The sequence below is a fragment of the Xenia sp. Carnegie-2017 genome, unplaced genomic scaffold (assembly GCF_021976095.1).
Source record: "Xenia sp. Carnegie-2017 unplaced genomic scaffold, XeniaSp_v1 HiC_scaffold_20, whole genome shotgun sequence".
Taxonomy (NCBI): domain Eukaryota; kingdom Metazoa; phylum Cnidaria; class Anthozoa; order Malacalcyonacea; family Xeniidae; genus Xenia; species Xenia sp. Carnegie-2017.
The window spans coordinates 2417399-2439040 of record NW_025813483.1 but is presented as its reverse complement, the minus strand read 5'-3'; the positions used below and the strand labels follow the sequence as shown (position 1 = coordinate 2439040).

Sequence of the window (21642 nt, the reverse complement as noted above, 5' to 3'; positions counted from 1 at the left end):
AACAAACGATAACTCTCCCCATTCCATCTAAACAGACCTTGTGCCGTAAACTTTGTATTCATGATAGAAATTTAAACAAACGATAACTCTCCACATTCCATCTAAACAGACCTGCGCCGTAAACTTTGTATTCATGATAGAAATTTAAACAAACGATAACTCTCCCATTCCTCTAAACAGACCGTGTGCCGTAAACTTTGTATTCATGATAGAAATTTAAACAAACGATAACTCTCTCCATTCCATCTAAACAGACCGTGTGCCGTAAACTTTGTATTCATGATAGAAATTTAAACAAACGATAACTCTCCGCATTCCATCTAAACAGACCGTGTGCCGTAAACTTTGTATTCATGATAGAAATTTAAACAAACGATAACTCTCCCCATTCCATCTAAACAGACCGTGCCGTAAACTTTGTATTCATGATAGAAATTTAAACAAACGATAACTCTCCCCATTCCATCTAAACAGACCTTGCGCCGTAAACTTTGTATTCATGATAGAAATTTAAACAAACGATAACTCTCCCCATTCCATCTAAACAGACCTTGCGCCGTAAACTTTGTATTCATGATAGAAATTTAAACAAACGATAGCTCTCCTCATTCCATCTTAAACAGACCTTGTGCCGTAAACTTTGTATTCATGATAGAAATTTAAACAAACGATAGCTCTCCTCATTCCATCTAAACAGACCGTGTGCCATAAACTTTGTATTCATAATAGAAATTTAAACAAACGATAACTCTCCCCATTCCATCTAAACAGACCGTGCGCCGTAAACTTTGTATTCATGATAGAAATTTAAACAAACGATAACTCTCCCCATTCCATCTAAACAGACCTTGTGCCGTAAACTTTGTATTCATGATAGAAATTTAAACAAACGATAACTCTCCCCATTCCATCTAAACAGACCGTGTGCCGTAAACTTTGTATTCATGATAGAAATTTAAACAAACGATAACTCTCCCCATTCCATCTAAACAGACCTGCGCCGTAAACTTTGTATTCATGATAGAAATTTAAACAAACGATAACTCTCCCCATTCCATCTAAACAGACCTTGTGCCGTAAACTTTGTATTCATGATAGAAATTTAAACAAACGATAACTCTCCCATTCCCTCTAAACAGACCATGCGCCGTAAACTTTGTATTCATGATAGAAATTTAAACAAACGATAACTCTCCTCATTCCATCTAAACAGACCGTGTGTTGTAAACTTTGTATTCATAATAGAAATTTAAACAAACGATAACTCTCCCCATTCCATCTAAACAGACCGTGTGCCGTAAACTTTGTATTCATGATAGAAATTTAAACAAACGATAACTCTCCCATTCCATCTAAAACAGACCTTGTGCCGTAAACTTTGTATTCATGATAGAAATTTAAACAAACGATAACTCTCCCCATTCCATCTAAACAGACCATGCGCGTAAACTTTGTATTCATGATAGAAATTTAAACAAACGATAACTCTCCCATTCCATCTAAACAGACCTTGTGCCGTAAACTTTGTATTCATGATAGAAATTTAAACAAACGATAACTCTCCCATTCCATCTAAACAGACCTTGTGCCGTAAACTTTGTATTCATGATAGAAATTTAAACAAACGATAACTCTCCCCATTCCATCTAAACAGACCGTGCGCCGTAAACTTTGTATTCATGATAGAAATTTAAACAAACGATAACTCTCCCCATTCCATCTAAACAGACCTTGCGCCGTAAACTTTCTTTCATGATAGAAATTTAAACAAACGATAACTCTCCCCATTCCATCTAAACAGACCGTGTGCCGTAAACTTTGTATTCATGATAGAAATTTAAACAAACGATAACTCTCCCCATTCCATCTTAAACAGACCGTGTGCCGTAAACTTTGTATTCATAATAGAAATTTAAACAAACGATAACTCTCCCATTCCATCTAAACAGACCATGCGCCGTAAACTTTGTATTCATGATAGAAATTTAAACAAACGATAACTCTCCCATTCCATCTAAACAGACCTTGTGCCGTAAACTTTGTATTCATGATAGAAATTTAAACAAACGATAACTCTCCCATTCCATCTAAACAGACCATGCGCCGTAAACTTTGTATTCATGATAGAAATTTAAACAAACGATAACTCTCCTCATTCCATCTAAACAGACCTTGTGCCGTAAACTTTGTATTCATGATAGAAATTTAAACAAACGATAACTCTCCCCATTCCATCTAAACAGACCGTGTGCCGTAAACTTTGTATTCATGATAGAAATTTAAACAAACGATAACTGTCCCCATTCCATCTAAACAGACCTTGCGCCGTAAACTTTGTATTCATGATAGAAATTTAAACAAACGATAGCTCTCCTCATTCCATCTTAAACAGACCTTGTGCCGTAAACTTTGTATTCATGATAGAAATTTAAACAAACGATAACTCTCCCCATTCCATCTAAACAGACCTTGTGCCGTAAACTTTGTATTCATAATAGAAATTTAAACAAACGATAACTCTCCCCATTCCCTCTAAACAGACCATGCGCCGTAAACTTTGTATTCATGATAGAAATTTAAACAAACGATAACTCTCCCCATTCCTCTAAACAGACCATGCCGTAAACTTTGTATTCATGATAGAAATTTAAACAAACGATAACTCTCCCCATTCCATCTAAACAGACCGTGTGCCGTAAACTTTGTATTCATGATAGAAATTTAAACAAACGATAACTCTCCCCATTCCATCTAAACAGACCTTGTGCCGTAAACTTTGTATTCATGATAGAAATTTAAACAAACGATAACTCTCCCCATTCCATCTAAACAGACCGTGCGCCGTAAACTTTGTATTCATGATAGAAATTTAAACAAACGATAACTCTCCCCATTCCATCTAAACAGACCTTGCGCCGTAAACTTTGTATTCATGATAGAAATTTAAACAAACGATAACTCTCCCATTCCATCTAAACAGACCTTGTGCCGTAAACTTTGTATTCATGATAGAAATTTAAACAAACGATAACTCTCCCCATTCCATCTAAACAGACCGTGTGCCGTAAACTTTGTATTCATAATAGAAATTTAAACAAACGATAACCTCCCCATTCCATCTAAACAGACCATGCGCCGTAAACTTTGTATTCATGATAGAAATTTAAACAAACGATAACTCTCCCATTCCATCTAAACAGACCTTGTGCCGTAAACTTTGTATTCATGATAGAAATTTAAACAAACGATAACTCTCCCCATTCCTCTAAAACAGACCATGCGCCGTAAACTTTGTATTCATGATAGAAATTTAAACAAACGATAACTCTCCTCATTCCATCTAAACAGACCGTGTGCCGTAAACTTTGTATTCATAATAGAAATTTAAACAAACGATAACTCTCCCATTCCATCTAAACAGACCGTGTGCCGTAAACTTTGTATTCATGATAGAAATTTAAACAAACGATAACTCTCCCCATTCCATCTAAACAGACCTTGTGCCGTAAACTTTGTATTCATGATAGAAATTTAAACAAACGATAACTCTCCCCATTCCATCTAAACAGACCGTGCGCCGTTAACTTTGTATTCATGATAGAAATTTAAACAAACGATAACTCTCCCATTCCATCTAAACAGACCTTGTGCCGTAAACTTTGTATTCATGATAGAAATTTAAACGATAACTCTCCCCATTCCATCTAAACAGACCTTGTGCCGTAAACTTTGTATTCATAATAGAAATTTAAACAAACGATAACTCTCCCCATTCCATCTAAACAGACCATGTGCCGTAAACTTTGTATTCATGATAGAAATTTAAACAAACGATAACTCTCCCCATTCCATCTAAACAGACCGTGTACCGAAAACTTTGTATTCATGATAGAAATTTAAACAAACGATAACTCTCCCCATTCCATCTAAACAGACCTTGTGCCGTAAACTTTGTATTCATGATAGAAATTTAAACAAACGATAACTCTCCCCATTCCATCTAAACAGACCGTGCGCCGTAAACTTTGTATTCATGATAGAAATTTAAACAAACGATAACTCTCCCCCATCTAAACAGACCTTGCGCCGTAAACTTTGTATTCATGATAGAAATTTAAACAAACGATAACTCTCCCATTCCATCTAAACAGACCTTGCGCCGTAAACTTTGTATTCATGATAGAAATTTAAACAAACGATAACTCTCCTCATTCCATCTAAACAGACCGTGTGCCGTAAACTTTGTATTCATGATAGAAATTTAAACAAACGATAACTCTCCCCATTCCATCTAAACAGACCATGCCGTAAACTTTGTATTCATGATAGAAATTTAAACAAACGATAACTCTCCCATTCCATCTAAACAGACCGTGTGCCGTAAACTTTGTATTCATGATAGAAATTTAAACAAACGATAACTCTCCCATTCCATCTAAACAGACCATGCGCCGTAAACTTTGTATTCATGATAGAAATTTAAACAAACGATAACTCTCCTCATTCCATCTAAACAGACCGTGTGCCGTAAACTTTGTATTCATAATAGAAATTTAAACAAACGATAACTCTCCCCATTCCATCTAAACAGACCGTGTGCCGTAAACTTTGTATTCATGATAGAAATTTAAACAAACGATAACTCTCCCATTCCATCTAAACAGACCTTGTGCCGTAAACTTTGTATTCATGATAGAAATTTAAACAAATGATAACTCTCCCCATTCCATCTAAACAGACCGTGCGCCGTAAACTTTGTATTCATGATAGAAATTTAAACAAACGATAACTCTCCCCATTCCATCTAAACAGACCTTGTGCCGTAAACTTTGTATTCATGATAGAAATTTAAACAAACGATAACTCTCCATTCCATCTAAACAGACCTTGCGCCGTAAACTTTGTATTCATGATAGAAATTTAAACAAACGATAACTCTCCCATTCCATCTAAACAGACCTTGCCGTAAACTTTGTATTCATGATAGAAATTTAAACAAACGATAGCTCTCCTCATTCCATCTTAAACAGACCTTGTGCCGTAAACTTTGTATTCATGATAGAAATTTAAACAAACGATAACTCTCCCATTCCATCTAAACAGACCTTGTGCCGTAAACTTTGTATTCATGATAGAAATTTAAACAAACGATAACTCTCCTCATTCCATCTAAACAGACCGTGTGCCGTAAACTTTGTATTCATGATAGAAATTTAAACAAACGATAGCTCTCCTCATTCCATCTAAACAGACCGTGTGCCGTAAACTTTGTATTCATAATAGAAATTTAAACAAACGATAACTCTCCCATTCCATCTAAACAGACCGTGTGCCGTAAACTTTGTATTCATGATAGAAATTTAAACAAACGATAACTCTCCCCATTCCATCTAAACAGACCTTGTGCCGTAAACTTTGTATTCATAATAGAAATTTAAACAAACGATAACTCTCCCATTCCATCTAAACAGACCTTGCCGTAAACTTTGTATTCATGATAGAAATTTAAACAAACGATAACTCTCCCCATTCCATCTAAACAGACCTTGCCGTAAACTTTGTATTCATGATAGAAATTTAAACAAACGATAGCTCTCCCATTCCATCTAAACAGACCTTGTGCCGTAAACTTTGTATTCATAATAGAAATTTAAACAAACGATAACTCTCCCATTCCATCTAAACAGACCTTGTGCCGTAAACTTTGTATTCATAATAGAAATTTAAACAAACGATAACTCTCCCCATTCCATCTAAACAGACCTTGTGCCGTAAACTTTGTATTCATAATAGAAATTTAAACAAACGATAACTCTCCCCATTCCATCTAAACAGACCTTGTGCCGTAAACTTTGTATTCATAATAGAAATTTAAACAAACGATAACTCTCCCATTCCATCTAAACAGACCTTGTGCCGTAAACTTTGTATTCATAATAGAAATTTAAACAAACGATAACTCTCCCATTCCATCTAAACAGACCTTGTGCCGTAAACTTTGTATTCATGATAGAAATTTAAACAAACGATAGCTCTCCATTCCATCTAAACAGACCTTGCGCCGTAAACTTTGTATTCATGATAGAAATTTAAACAAACGATAACTCTCCCCATTCCATCTAAACAGACCGTGTGCCGTAAACTTTGTATTCATGATAGAAATTTAAACAAACGATAACTCTCCCATTCCATCTAAACAGACCTTGTGCCGTAAACTTTGTATTCATGATAGAAATTTAAACAAACGATAACTCTCCCATTCCATCTAAACAGACCGTGCGCCGTAAACTTTGTATTCATGATAGAAATTTAAACAAACGATAACTCTCCCCATTCCATCTAAACAGACCTTGTGCCGTAAACTTTGTATTCATGATAGAAATTTAAACAAACGATAACTCTCCCATTCCATCTAAACAGACCTTGCCGTAAACTTTGTATTCATGATAGAAATTTAAACAAACGATAACTCTCTCCATTCCATCTAAACAGACCTTGTGCCGTAAACTTTGTATTCATGATAGAAATTTAAACAAACGATAACTCTCCCATTCCATCTAAACAGACCTTGCGCCGTAAACTTTGTATTCATGATAGAAATTTAAACAAACGATAGCTCTCCTCATTCCATCTAAACAGACCTTGTGCCGTAAACTTTGTATTCATGATAGAAATTTAAACAAACGATAGCTCTCCTCATTCCATCTAAACAGACCGTGTGCCGTAAACTTTGTATTCATAATAGAAATTTAAACAAACGATAACTCTCCCCATTCCATCTAAACAGACCATGCGCCGTAAACTTTGTATTCATGATAGAAATTTAAACAAACGATAACTCTCCCATTCCATCTAAACAGACCGTGTGCCGTAAACTTTGTATTCATGATAGAAATTTAAACAAACGATAACTCTCCCCATTCCCTCTAAACAGACCATGCGCCGTAAACTTTGTATTCATGATAGAAATTTAAACAAACGATAACTCTCCTCATTCCATCTAAACAGACCGTGTGCCGTAAACTTTGTATTCATAATAGAAATTTAAACAAACGATAACTCTCCCCATTCCATCTAAACAGACCGTGTGCCGTAAACTTTGTATTCATGATAGAAATTTAAACAAACGATAACTCTCCCCATTCCATCTAAACAGACCTTGTGCCGTAAACTTTGTATTCATGATAGAAATTTAAACAAACGATAACTCTCCCATTCCATCTAAACAGACCGCCGTAAACTTTGTATTCATGATAGAAATTTAAACAAACGATAACTCTCCCCATTCCATCTAAACAGACCTTGCGCCGTAAACTTTGTATTCATGATAGAAATTTAAACAAACGATAACTCTCCCATTCCATCTAAACAGACCTTGCGCCGTAAACTTTGTATTCATGATAGAAATTTAAACAAACGATAACTCTCCTCATTCCATCTAAACAGACCGTGTGCCGTAAACTTTGTATTCATGATAGAAATTTAAACAAACGATAACTCTCCCCATTCCATCTAAACAGACCATGCGCCGTAAACTTTTTATTCATGATAGAAATTTAAACAAACGATAACTCTCCATTCCATCTAAACAGACCTTGTGCCGTAAACTTTGTATTCATGATAGAAATTTAAACAAACGATAACTCTCCCATTCCATCTAAACAGACCATGTGCCGTAAACTTTGTATTCATGATAGAAATTTAAACAAACGATAACTCTCCTCATTCCATCTAAACAGACCGTGTGCCGTAAACTTTGTATTCATGATAGAAATTTAAACAAACGATAACTCTCCCATTCCATCTAAACAGACCGTGTGCCGTAAACTTTGTATTCATGATAGAAATTTAAACAAACGATAACTCCCCATTCCATCTAAACAGACCTTGTGCCGTAAACTTTGTATTCATAATAGAAATTTAAACAAACGATAACTCTCTCCATTCCATCTAAACAGACCGTGCCGTAAACTTTGTATTCATGATAGAAATTTAAACAAACGATAACTCTCCCATTCCATCTAAACAGACCTTGTGCCGTAAACTTTGTATTCATGATAGAAATTTAAACAAACGATAACTCTCCATTCCATCTAAACAGACCTTGCGCCGTAAACTTTGTATTCATGATAGAAATTTAAACAAACGATAACTCTCCCCATTCCATCTAAACAGACCTTGTGCCGTAAACTTTGTATTCATAATAGAAATTTAAACAAACGATAACTCTCCCATTCCTCTAAACAGACCTTGCCGTAAACTTTGTATTCATGATAGAAATTTAAACAAACGATAACTCTCCCCATTCCATCTAAACAGACCTTGCCGTAAACTTTGTATTCATGATAGAAATTTAAACAAACGATAACTCTCCATTCCATCTAAACAGACCTTGCGCCGTAAACTTTGTATTCATGATAGAAATTTAAACAAACGATAACTCTCCCATTCCATCTAAACAGACCTTGCGCCGTAAACTTTGTATTCATGATAGAAATTTAAACAAACGATAACTCTCCTCATTCCATCTAAACAGACCTTGTGCCGTAAACTTTGTATTCATGATAGAAATTTAAACAAACGATAACTCTCCCCATTCCATCTAAACAGACCTTGTGCTGTAAACTTTGTATTCATGATAGAAATTTAAACAAACGATAGCTCTCCTCATTCCATCTAAACAGACCGTGTGCCGTAAACTTTGTATTCATGATAGAAATTTAAACAAACGATAACTCTCTCCATTCCATCTAAACAGACCTTGCGCCGTAAACTTTGTATTCATGATAGAAATTTAAACAAACGATAACTCTCCCCATTCCATCTAAACAGACCTTGCGCCGTAAACTTTGTATTCATGATAGAAATTTAAACAAACGATATCTCTCCTCATTCCATCTAAACAGACCTTGTGCCGTATACTTTGTATTCATGATAGAAATTTAAACAATCTATAACTCTCCCCATTCCATCTAAACAGACCTTGTGCCGTAAACTTTGTATTCATGATAGAAATTTAAACAAACGATAGCTCTCATTCCATCTAAACAGACCGTGTGCCGTAAACTTTGTATTCATGATAGAAATTTAATCAAACGATAGCTCTCCTCATTCCATCTTAAACAGACCTTGTGCCGTAAACTTTGTATTCATGATAGAAATTTAAACAAACGATAACTCTCCTCATTCCATCTAAACAGACCGTGTGCCGTAAACTTTGTATTCATGATAGAAATTTAAACAAACGATAACTCTCCCATTCCATCTAAACAGACCTTGTGCCGTAAACTTTGTATTCATGATAGAAATTTAAACAAACGATAACTCTCTCCATTCCATCTAAACAGACCTTGCGCCGTAAACTTTGTATTCATGATAGAAATTTAAACAAACGATAACTCTCCCCATTCCATCTAAACAGACCGTTGTGCCGTAAACTTTGTATTCATGATAGAAATTTAAACAAACGATAACTCTCCCCATTCCATCTAAACAGACCGTGTGCCGTAAACTTTGTATTCATGATAGAAATTTAAACAAACGATAACTCTCCCCATTCCATCTAAACAGACCTTGCGCCGTAAACTTTGTATTCATGATAGAAATTTAAACAAACGATAACTCTCCCATTCCATCTAAACAGACCGTGCGCCGTAAACTTTGTATTCATGATAGAAATTTAAACAAACGATAACTCTCCCCATTCCATCTAAACAGACCTTGCGCCGTAAACTTTGTATTCATGATAGAAATTTAAACAAACGATAACTCTCCCATTCCATCTAAACAGACCTTGCGCCGTAAACTTTGTATTCATGATAGAAATTTAAACAAACGATAACTCTCCTCATTCCATCTAAACAGACCTTGTGCCGTAAACTTTGTATTCATGATAGAAATTTAAACAAACGATAACTCTCCCCATTCCATCTAAACAGACCTTGCGCCGTAAACTTTGTATTCATGATAGAAATTTAAACAAACGATAACTCTCCCCATTCCATCTAAACAGACCTTGTGCCGTAAACTTTGTATTCATGATAGAAATTTAAACAAACGATAACTCTCCCCATTCCATCTAAACAGACCTTGTGCCGTAAACTTTGTATTCATGATAGAAATTTAAACAAACGATAACTCTCCCATTCCATCTAAACAGACCTTGCGCCGTAAACTTTGTATTCATGATAGAAATTTAAACAAACGATAACTCTCCCCATTCCATCTAAACAGACCTGTGCCGTAAACTTTGTATTCATGATAGAAATTTAAACAAACGATAACTCTCCCATTCCATCTAAACAGACCTTGTGCCGTAAACTTTGTATTCATGATAGAAATTTAAACAAACGATAACTCTCCCATTCCATCTAAACAGACCTTGCGCCGTAAACTTTGTATTCATGATAGAAATTTAAACAAACGATAACTCTCCCCATTCCATCTAAACAGACCTTGTGCCGTAAACTTTGTATTCATGATAGAAATTTAAACAAACGATAACTCTCCCATTCCATCTAAACAGACCTTGTGCCGTAAACTTTGTATTCATGATAGAAATTTAAACAAACGATAACTCTCCCATTCCATCTAAACAGACCTTGCCGTAAACTTTGTATTCATGATAGAAATTTAAACAAACGATAACTCTCCCCATTCCATCTAAACAGACCTTGTGCCGTAAACTTTGTATTCATGATAGAAATTTAAACAAACGATAACTCTCCCCATTCCATCTAAACAGACCTTGTGCCGTAAACTTTGTATTCATGATAGAAATTTAAACAAACGATAGCTCTCCTCATTCCATCTAAACAGACCGTGTGCCGTAAACTTTGTATTCATAATAGAAATTTAAACAAACGATAACTCTCCCCATTCCCTCTAAACAGACCATGCGCCGTAAACTTTGTATTCATGATAGAAATTTAAACAAACGATAACTCTCCCCATTCCATCTAAACAGACCGTGTGCCGTAAACTTTGTATTCATGATAGAAATTTAAACAAACGATAACTCTCCCCATTCCATCTAAACAGACCATGCCGTAAACTTTGTATTCATGATAGAAATTTAAACAAACGATAACTCTCCCATTCCATCTAAACAGACCGTGTGCCGTAAACTTTGTATTCATGATAGAAATTTAAACAAACGATAACTCTCCCCATTCCATCTAAACAGACCTTGTGCCGTAAACTTTGTATTCATGATAGAAATTTAAACAAACGATAACTCTCCCCATTCCATCTAAACAGACCTTGTGCCGTAAACTTTGTATTCATGATAGAAATTTAAACAAACGATAACTCTCCCATTCCATCTAAACAGACCTTGTGCCGTAAACTTTGTATTCATGATAGAAATTTAAACAAACGATAACTCTCCCATTCCATCTAAACAGACCGTGTGCCGTAAACTTTGTATTCATGATAGAAATTTAAACAAACGATAACTCTCCCATTCCATCTAAACAGACCTTGTGCCGTAAACTTTGTATTCATGATAGAAATTTAAACAAACGATAACTCTCCCCATTCCATCTAAACAGACCTTGTGCCGTAAACTTTGTATTCATGATAGAAATTTAAACAAACGATAACTCTCCCATTCCATCTAAACAGACCTTGCGCCGTAAACTTTGTATTCATGATAGAAATTTAAACAAACGATAACTCTCCCATTCCATCTAAACAGACCGTGTGCCGTAAACTTTGTATTCATGATAGAAATTTAAACAAACGATAACTCTCCCCATTCCATCTAAACAGACCTTGTGCCGTAAACTTTGTATTCATGATAGAAATTTAAACAAACGATAACTCTCCCCATTCCATCTAAACAGACCTTGCGCCGTAAACTTTGTATTCATGATAGAAATTTAAACAAACGATAACTCTCCCCATTCCATCTAAACAGACCTTGTGCCGTAAACTTTGTATTCATGATAGAAATTTAAACAAACGATAACTCTCCCCATTCCATCTAAACAGACCTTGTGCCGTAAACTTTGTATTCATGATAGAAATTTAAACAAACGATAACTCTCCCATTCCATCTAAACAGACCGTGCGCCGTAAACTTTGTATTCATGATAGAAATTTAAACAAACGATAACTCTCCCATTCCATCTAAACAGACCTTGTGCCGTAAACTTTGTATTCATGATAGAAATTTAAACAAACGATAACTCTCCCCATTCCATCTAAACAGACCTTGTGCCGTAAACTTTGTATTCATGATAGAAATTTAAACAAACGATAACTCTCCTCATTCCATCTAAACAGACCTTGTGCCGTAAACTTTGTATTCATGATAGAAATTTAAACAAACGATAACTCTCCCCATTCCATCTAAACAGACCGTGTGCCGTAAACTTTGTATTCATGATAGAAATTTAAACAAACGATAACTCTCCCCATTCCATCTAAACAGACCTTGCGCCGTAAACTTTGTATTCATGATAGAAATTTAAACAAACGATAACTCTCCCCATTCCATCTAAACAGACCGTGTGCCGTAAACTTTGTATTCATGATAGAAATTTAAACAAACGATAACTCTCCCCATTCCATCTAAACAGACCTTGTGCCGTAAACTTTGTATTCATGATAGAAATTTAAACAAACGATAACTCTCCCCATTCCATCTAAACAGACCGTGTGCCGTAAACTTTGTATTCATGATAGAAATTTAAACAAACGATAACTCTCCCCATTCCATCTAAACAGACCGTGTGCCGTAAACTTTGTATTCATGATAGAAATTTAAACAAACGATAACTCTCCCCATTCCATCTAAACAGACCTTGTGCCGTAAACTTTGTATTCATGATAGAAATTTAAACAAACGATAACTCTCCCCATTCCATCTAAACAGACCTTGTGCCGTAAACTTTGTATTCATGATAGAAATTTAAACAAACGATAACTCTCCCCATTCCATCTAAACAGACCTTGTGCCGTAAACTTTGTATTCATGATAGAAATTTAAACAAACGATAACTCTCCCCATTCCATCTAAACAGACCTTGTGCCGTAAACTTTGTATTCATGATAGAAATTTAAACAAACGATAACTCTCCCATTCCATCTAAACAGACCGTGTGCCGTAAACTTTGTATTCATGATAGAAATTTAAACAAACGATAACTCTCCCATTCCATCTAAACAGACCGTGTGCCGTAAACTTTGTATTCATGATAGAAATTTAAACAAACGATAACTCTCCCCATTCCATCTAAACAGACCGTGTGCCGTAAACTTTGTATTCATGATAGAAATTTAAACAAACGATAACTCTCCCCATTCCATCTAAACAGACCTTGTGCCGTAAACTTTGTATTCATGATAGAAATTTAAACAAACGATAACTCTCCCATTCCATCTAAACAGACCTTGTGCCGTAAACTTTGTATTCATGATAGAAATTTAAACAAACGATAACTCTCCCATTCCATCTAAACAGACCTTGTGCCGTAAACTTTGTATTCATGATAGAAATTTAAACAAACGATAACTCTCCCATTCCATCTAAACAGACCTTGTGCCGTAAACTTTGTATTCATGATAGAAATTTAAACAAACGATAACTCTCCCCATTCCATCTAAACAGACCTTGTGCCGTAAACTTTGTATTCATGATAGAAATTTAAACAAACGATAACTCTCCCATTCCATCTAAACAGACCTTGTGCCGTAAACTTTGTATTCATGATAGAAATTTAAACAAACGATAACTCTCCCATTCCATCTAAACAGACCTTGTGCCGTAAACTTTGTATTCATGATAGAAATTTAAACAAACGATAACTCTCCCCATTCCATCTAAACAGACCTTGTGCCGTAAACTTTGTATTCATGATAGAAATTTAAACAAACGATAACTCTCCCCATTCCATCTAAACAGACCGTGCCGTAAACTTTGTATTCATGATAGAAATTTAAACAAACGATAACTCTCCCATTCCATCTAAACAGACCTTGTGCCGTAAACTTTGTATTCATGATAGAAATTTAAACAAACGATAACTCTCCCCATTCCATCTAAACAGACCTTGTGCCGTAAACTTTGTATTCATGATAGAAATTTAAACAAACGATAACTCTCCCCATTCCATCTAAACAGACCTTGCGCCGTAAACTTTGTATTCATGATAGAAATTTAAACAAACGATAACTCTCCCATTCCATCTAAACAGACCTTGTGCCGTAAACTTTGTATTCATGATAGAAATTTAAACAAACGATAACTCTCCCATTCCATCTAAACAGACCTTGTGCCGTAAACTTTGTATTCATGATAGAAATTTAAACAAACGATAACTCTCCCATTCCATCTAAACAGACCGTGTGCCGTAAACTTTGTATTCATGATAGAAATTTAAACAAACGATAACTCTCCCCATTCCATCTAAACAGACCTTGTGCCGTAAACTTTGTATTCATGATAGAAATTTAAACAAACGATAACTCTCCCATTCCATCTAAACAGACCTTGTGCCGTAAACTTTGTATTCATGATAGAAATTTAAACAAACGATAACTCTCCCATTCCATCTAAACAGACCTTGTGCCGTAAACTTTGTATTCATGATAGAAATTTAAACAAACGATAACTCTCCCCATTCCATCTAAACAGACCTTGTGCCGTAAACTTTGTATTCATGATAGAAATTTAAACAAACGATAACTCTCCCATTCCATCTAAACAGACCTTGTGCCGTAAACTTTGTATTCATGATAGAAATTTAAACAAACGATAACTCTCCCCATTCCATCTAAACAGACCGTGTGCCGTAAACTTTGTATTCATGATAGAAATTTAAACAAACGATAACTCTCCCCATTCCATCTAAACAGACCTTGTGCCGTAAACTTTGTATTCATGATAGAAATTTAAACAAACGATAACTCTCCCCATTCCATCTAAACAGACCTTGTGCCGTAAACTTTGTATTCATGATAGAAATTTAAACAAACGATAACTCTCCCATTCCATCTAAACAGACCTTGTAAACTTTGTATTCATGATAGAAATTTAAACAAACGATAACTCTCCCCATTCCATCTAAACAGACCTTGTGCCGTAAACTTTGTATTCATGATAGAAATTTAAACAAACGATAACTCTCCCCATTCCATCTAAACAGACCTTGTGCCGTAAACTTTGTATTCATGATAGAAATTTAAACAAACGATAACTCTCCCCATTCCATCTAAACAGACCTTGTGCCGTAAACTTTGTATTCATGATAGAAATTTAAACAAACGATAACTCTCCCATTCCATCTAAACAGACCTTGTGCCGTAAACTTTGTATTCATGATAGAAATTTAAACAAACGATAACTCTCCCATTCCATCTAAACAGACCTTGTGCCGTAAACTTTGTATTCATGATAGAAATTTAAACAAACGATAACTCTCCCCATTCCATCTAAACAGACCGTGTGCCGTAAACTTTGTATTCATGATAGAAATTTAAACAAACGATAACTCTCCCCATTCCATCTAAACAGACCTTGTGCCGTAAACTTTGTATTCATGATAGAAATTTAAACAAACGATAACTCTCCCCATTCCATCTAAACAGACCTTGTGCCGTAAACTTTGTATTCATGATAGAAATTTAAACAAACGATAACTCTCCCATTCCATCTAAACAGACCTTGCCGTAAACTTTGTATTCATGATAGAAATTTAAACAAACGATAACTCTCCCCATTCCATCTAAACAGACCTTGTGCCGTAAACTTTGTATTCATGATAGAAATTTAAACAAACGATAACTCTCCCCATTCCATCTAAACAGACCTTGCGCCGTAAACTTTGTATTCATGATAGAAATTTAAACAAACGATAACTCTCCCATTCCATCTAAACAGACCTTGTGCCGTAAACTTTGTATTCATGATAGAAATTTAAACAAACGATAACTCTCCCATTCCATCTAAACAGACCTTGTGCCGTAAACTTTGTATTCATGATAGAAATTTAAACAAACGATAACTCTCCCATTCCATCTAAACAGACCTTGTGCCGTAAACTTTGTATTCATGATAGAAATTTAAACAAACGATAACTCTCCCCATTCCATCTAAACAGACCTTGTGCCGTAAACTTTGTATTCATGATAGAAATTTAAACAAACGATAACTCTCCCATTCCATCTAAACAGACCTTGTGCCGTAAACTTTGTATTCATGATAGAAATTTAAACAAACGATAACTCTCCCCATTCCATCTAAACAGACCTTGTGCCGTAAACTTTGTATTCATGATAGAAATTTAAACAAACGATAACTCTCCCATTCCATCTAAACAGACCTTGTGCCGTAAACTTTGTATTCATGATAGAAATTTAAACAAACGATAACTCTCCCATTCCATCTAAACAGACCTTGTGCCGTAAACTTTGTATTCATGATAGAAATTTAAACAAACGATAACTCTCCCCATTCCATCTAAACAGACCTTGTGCCGTAAACTTTGTATTCATGATAGAAATTTAAACAAACGATAACTCTCCCCATTCCATCTAAACAGACCTTGTGCCGTAAACTTTGTATTCATGATAGAAATTTAAACAAACGATAACTCTCCCATTCCATCTAAACAGACCTTGTGCCGTAAACTTTGTATTCATGATAGAAATTTAAACAAACGATAACTCTCCCCATTCCATCTAAACAGACCTTGTGCCGTAAACTTTGTATTCATGATAGAAATTTAAACAAACGATAACTCTCCCATTCCATCTAAACAGACCTTGTGCCGTAAACTTTGTATTCATGATAGAAATTTAAACAAACGATAACTCTCCCCATTCCATCTAAACAGACCTTGTGCCGTAAACTTTGTATTCATGATAGAAATTTAAACAAACGATAACTCTCCCCATTCCATCTAAACAGACCTTGTGCCGTAAACTTTGTATTCATGATAGAAATTTAAACAAACGATAACTCTCCCCATTCCATCTAAACAGACCTTGTGCCGTAAACTTTGTATTCATGATAGAAATTTAAACAAACGATAACTCTCCCCATTCCATCTAAACAGACCTTGTGCCGTAAACTTTGTATTCATGATAGAAATTTAAACAAACGATAACTCTCCCCATTCCATCTAAACAGACCTTGTGCCGTAAACTTTGTATTCATGATAGAAATTTAAACAAACGATAACTCTCCCCATTCCATCTAAACAGACCTTGCGCCGTAAACTTTGTATTCATGATAGAAATTTAAACAAACGATAACTCTCCCCATTCCATCTAAACAGACCTTGTGCCGTAAACTTTGTATTCATGATAGAAATTTAAACAAACGATAACTCTCCCCATTCCATCTAAACAGACCTTGTGCCGTAAACTTTGTATTCATGATAGAAATTTAAACAAACGATAACTCTCCCCATTCCATCTAAACAGACCTTGTGCCGTAAACTTTGTATTCATGATAGAAATTTAAACAAACGATAACTCTCCCCATTCCATCTAAACAGACCTTGTGCCGTAAACTTTGTATTCATGATAGAAATTTAAACAAACGATAACTCTCCCATTCCATCTAAACAGACCTTGCGCCGTAAACTTTGTATTAATTGATTGTATCTATATTATATATATTATATATTTACCAATACACATATATATTTTAGATACAATAAATATATAATATATTTACTACAGATAATTGGTAAATATATAATATATATAATATAGATACATGTTGATTATTATGATTATCGTGAGCCTGGACTAAGTCACATGCTCAGATTGAAAATCTATCAAGTGCTTATTGTCATACTGGATTCATTTTACTCTTAAAACCATCTGAATATTCTTTTCTGTTTTCATCAGATTGCTGACGCCATTGTTCGTAAAGCACGCGAGACCCTGGAACGAGCTATCAATCTCGTGAACACAAGGGATGAGTGGGGTGCTCGTGTGGTATATGGGGACACCGATAGTCTTTTCGTATTAGTAAAGGTGCCAGTAAAGAGGAAGCGTTTAAGATTGGAAAAGATATTGTTGATGCTGTTACTGCAGAGAATCCTAAACCTGTGAAACTAAACTTTGAAAAGGTTTTATCTACTGTAAAATTGTATCTATTTGAGAGATTTGGACTTTAAGATACATTTATGTATAACTAGGGATGATTTTTAGGTATATATGCCTTGTGTTCTTTAAACAAAGAAACGTTACCTTGGTTATATGTACGAAACATTAGAACAGAAAGATCCAGTGTTTGATGCGAAAGGAATGGAGACTGTACGGCGAGATACATGTCCAGCGGTCTCTTAGGTATGGAACAATCGACAATATTTACTGTGTCTTCCAATCACACAAGATTCTGTAGGTGGGAGGGGGGAGGGTAATTTTGAGTTCAAAGCAGTCGGTGATTTTATTTTTCTAACAGATTTTAGAGAAGTCTTTAAGGATTTTATTTGAAGAAAGAGACGTGAGTCTTGTGAGGAAGTTTGTCCAGCGGCAGTTCGTTAAAATGATGAAAGATAGAGTATCGATTCAGGATTTCATCTTTGCTAAGGAATATCGTGGTATGAAAAGATATAAACCAAAAGCATGTGTTCCAGCTTTGGAAATTGCAAGGTTCATTTTATTGTTGAAATGAAAAATCCTCTTTATATTGTTGTCATGATTACAGTTTTACTATTTCTATTTTTGTATAGACGTCATTTGTCACGTGATCGTCGCCTGGAACCTCGCGTGGGAGAACGTGTACCTTACGTCATTGTTAACGGCAGTCCTGGACTACCATTGATTCAATTGGTTAAAGAGTAAGTTCAAATGTTGCTGTCTTTCATTATTTTACGTTATGTATCATGACAAAAGCTGTTGGAATGTTATTAATAAATACTTTAGTATAAATATGATTGTCTTCATTAAACAATCGTCTTGTTTTAATTTTCTTCAGTCCTATTGATGTGTTAAATGAAAAAATCTACGCCTTAATACCATCTACTATGTTCAGAAACAAATACTTCCTCCATTGGATCGAGTTTTTTCCTTGATCGGTGTTGTTGTGTTTTCATGGTATACACAACTACCCCGCTATATCCCTCGACATCGTGTTATTGCAAAGAAACAAAAAGTTAGTTGTCATAAGTACATTCATGAATTGATGTAAAAGCTAAATTAATTTATTTGAACAAATTTTAGCGTTCGATTTCTCGGTTTTTTACAACTCTACACTGTCCTGTATGTGAACAATTAACACAGCACTGTTTGTGTCAAAGTTGTCGTAGCAACCCTCAAAAGTCTGTCTTTATTCTGGCAAGTAGAGTGGGGAACTGGGAAAGAAAATACAGTCATCTTAAAGAGGTATGCATAATAAATAACCTAATAATTATGGTTTGTCTTTTTCATGACATTTAATTTTTTTTCATATTGTAGATATGTTTTCAGTGTTGTGGAGCTAGAGATGAACAACTGAGCTGTATATCACTGGATTGTCCTGTTATGTTTAAACTAGAGAAGTTAAAACAAATATGGAATATGGAATGACATTAAGAGACTTTCAAAAAACAATTGAAGAAAGTTATGGTCAGTCAGAGGTAAACAATATAACCACCAAACGTTGATGGTATATTATCATCGTTGAAATCTTGATGAAATAGAGATTTCACATTTTTCACTAGAGCATTTTCTTGGCGAAGCACATTTGTTATAGATTTAACTTTGTGAGGTTAAACCAAAGGCGGCCCAAAAAATCACTTAAATTGTATAAACAAACGATAACTCGCCCCATTCCATTGTAACAGACCGTGCCCCGCAAACTTTGTATTGATTAATTGTATCTATATTATATATTCATTTATGTATTTGTTTTTATTATTGATTAATATATTTTTTACGTAAATATATAATATAGATACAATCAATCAATACAAAGTTTGTTATTACGATGGGGCGAGTTATCGTTGTTTATACAATTTAAGTGATTTTTGGCCGCCCATGGTTAAACTTTGTTATTTAAACATTCATATTTTTATAGCACAAATCTAAAGGGTTTTGGAGTTCCAGTAATTTATAATGGATCATAATGGATCACCATTTCGCTATTCTGTCAAGGATTGCCATCTAATACAGGTATAAATGTACATAAATGATCACAAGAAATATTTTTTGCTCAATTGACTTAACTTCTTTGGATGTACTAAACAATGTCATTTCTATTATTCATAAAATATTCTTTTGTTTTGGACCACTAACATTGTTTCATTGTAACTCATTATTTTCGATATCAACAGACACATAAATGCAAGCAAAAGATTAATTAAGCATAGACGGACAAACAACGAAGCATGCAACATAGATATCAAAATAAGCCGAATAACAAATAGTGACTTTTAAACAACTTTCATGTTAATAAAATTTTATTTCTTCAATTCATTTACCGTTTCACCAAGTTGGTTGCTGACGCATTCGACAATTGTTTGTTTAATGTGCTTATAACATTTTAAATTTTCCTTTTAATAATTATACAGGATGTATCATTGAAACAATCTTTATACAATGATAATTTCTAAAACATAGGCACTCGACGAGTACGTAAGGATTTGCTTTTTTATGATTGACAATTACAAAATACCAGTATGATTGATATAATCTGACAAAAATGGGTGGGAACTCAAAATGTTGGGTATCAAAACACAACACCATAACAAGGTTTTGCCAACACAACCACTACAACTTTGTTGTTTACATTTTCTATGTTATGTATCTGCATAATGTCAAAAACATCTCGATATTGCCTGCGTTTCACTAGTCTATCGAACATTGGTGTCTACTATCTAATCTCTGAACAAACAAACGTTTAAATTAATAAAATTTGGGAATGATATATATAAAAGTGGAAATATAAATTACACTATATCTTAGTAATGAGATGCCCCGTTCCTCGTCGAAGACATTTCTCAATACTGCCTTTGAAAACGTTTTAACCTATGAATTAAAAAGCAAATAATGTTTCCTTACCATTATGTTATTTGCTTATATATTTTCAAAATTAGCCCTGTTCCTCATCAGAAAATTTTAAATAATGACAAACATTAATGTCGAAATGTACGTTCAGGCGGTTAACGAATATTCGAGTTCTCGGAAAATACCGCCATTTTTTAAGTGCTTTTTATGTCATTGAGTTTACTATTTATCTTAGGCCTGTTTGAAACGTCGAATTTTACATGAGCCGAATGCATTTAAAACAAAAGATATCAAGGATTTTTTCTCATTTTCTTTTGTTTTTAATACATTTGGTTCATGTAAAATGCGACGTTTGAAAAGAACCTTACCCTTACAACGACATAAAGAATTTTCTACTTAAGCATGGTTCACATATGACTGAAACATGACCGAGGCATTATCAAGGGCAAGCCTAAGATGCTTTCTGATCTTGTGGCGGAGGCAGGCATAATTCAAATCGCCGATAGACCACAAAAATTAAGCGGCAGTTTGAATTTGACAAAATAGTGCTTTGTAATTTGAAAATAGCGTTACTATTACCAAATTGTGCGGCCCTTTTAACAGTCATTTCAAAATACATCAAAGATGGGAGAGCCGGTTTGAAAAAAAGAGAATAATTTGTATTTTACTTTTTGATTTTTGTACTCTGGACAC

General features: G+C 34.7%; 1 pseudogene; it reads left to right on the top strand.

Annotated features, from left to right (window-relative positions):
• The window catches only part of LOC124442021, a 108026-nt pseudogene extending 88182 nt beyond the window's left edge, over positions 1 to 19844 (top strand).
• Positions 19845 to 21642: the final 1798 nt, after the last annotated feature.